We start from the raw sequence: 2,075 nt of genomic DNA on the forward strand, positions 1-2,075 counted from the left end.
TCCTCATCTTTTCGATGCTGTGCAATCGCGAGTGCGATCACGTGCGACTGGGGAGAAACATGCTTCCTTCTCCGAGACTTATTTCTCGCATTGTGAGTCGCAACATCTTGCCCAAAGGTGGGCATCAAGATGAGATATCGATCATGCAGGCGTTCATCACTTTCGCCATTTATGTGGGATATCGCATAGACCTTGCATACATCATTCAGTGTGCAATGATTCATAAAGTGCAAAATCCAGAGGTATCACACATTGGGCACGGGCGTCTCTTAACTCGAATCTTCAAACACTTCGGAGTAGACTTCTCTGGCACAGAAGAATTGAGAGAAAATATGGGAGACAACATTGGGAGGAAACTTATATCTCAAATGGATATTCGAGATGGACCCAACTCTCCAGTTTTAACGGATGATGATGAAGGAGGTAAGCAACAGAAGCATGTGCCAACAGAGTGTCACATGGAGAAGGGTGAGTCTTCCCGTAGTAGGAAGGCTCCACCGATAACCGCAGTTGATCCCGCCATGTGGGAAACACTCTTGGCCGCAATTGGAAGAGTACAGCAGAATCAAAATTTTATGGGTCAGCAAATTGTAGAAATTCACACTCAACAGCAGGAGATGGTCCGACGAATGAGAGACATCCATGCCCGAGTCGAGCATTGGGAGAACTTCCTTCGCCAAGACATGCCCCCGCCCGTGAGCGCTAGAGATTTACTTGTTCCACTCAGCTTTTATTTTATTTCGAACATATAATTTATTATGCGTGTTTGTCCACGCTCTTCCACTTGATATGGGGTTGTAATATTTTGAATCTAAAATTTTACCAGTTATGAATTTTGATATTTCATATACTTATTATGATTTATGCTTCAGTTGGATTAATAGCATATGTGACTTTGGATTTCATATACTTATTGTATCTTATTAAAATTGGATTCATTATGCACTTGAAAAATTCAACTTTTTTCCTAAGTTCATGTTAAGCCTATTATTCACTCCTATTCAAAAGAGTCATTTATGGGTCGATGACTCAGATGCCCCTACTGTATCATATAAAGTTAGGACTTGTATGAACCGGGCCCCCAACCCCCCCACCCCCCCCCCCCCCCCCCCCACGGATCCGGTCATACCCGAATACCCGTGGGGGTGATACACCGCAAGATCTAGGTTCAGGGACAATTCCATACAATACATGATAAAGTAAATTTAAATGGACCAGAGATAAATCAGTTCAAGTATTTAATAATCAAAAATGAAAAGAAAGGATTACAATATTCAAAATCCTTTCAAAACCGAACATCGAGTTATACGAAAAGAAAGAATATATAATGTTGCAGCGGAAATAATCTAAAGAATTCTAAGGAAAAGACTCTCCATAAGAGCAGTCTTGGCGAGAACAGGAAGAGTCATGAGCCTCCACTTCGCCTCCAATTTCACCGTCGGGTAACCACCGATAAGGGATCCTCAACGAAAAAGGGGTCCACATGACCTGTAGAACAGTCTAAAGAAATAACAAAATAAAGGAATGAGTTCATAGAACTCGGTGAGGTAACACAATCACATCATATCTTCATACAATTCCAATTTCAACATTCATAAGACAAACATGTATTTAATAATATAAATAAACAAATGCAAAGTGATGATATGAGATTCCTAACTCTATAATGTAGTCTCTAAAGTAGACACGCATTAAGTCAAACACCGATCTTCTTTGGGCGGCCTCATCACTCTTCCCTCACGGCACTTAAGCACGTCTCGTTGGGTTCTCCGCGGTTGTTGGGCAAAGTCTCATCGAGCCATGGTTGGGGATTAAGTCACCACTCTCTCACATCACCATTGGTATAAGATCCGGCGCGTGTCGGGGACAAACCTAAGCCCAGTGCGGGTCATACGAGCCTCGTACTACAATGGTCCGGATATCTCCCCTCACGCCTAGTGCTCTGTTGGTTCAATACCTTCCCACCTATGAATGTAATCCTCAACGGGAGGCATCTGTTGGATTACATCCCTTAACCCGGTGATCATCCACATATAATAGACAGGATGATCTCCATGTCCTCTCACGGGTCGTTT

The sequence above is a fragment of the Hakea prostrata genome, unplaced genomic scaffold (genome assembly GCF_041222555.1).
Source record: "Hakea prostrata isolate BN-2017 unplaced genomic scaffold, UWA_Hpros_2 contig_274, whole genome shotgun sequence".
In the NCBI taxonomy this organism is placed as follows: domain Eukaryota; kingdom Viridiplantae; phylum Streptophyta; class Magnoliopsida; order Proteales; family Proteaceae; genus Hakea; species Hakea prostrata.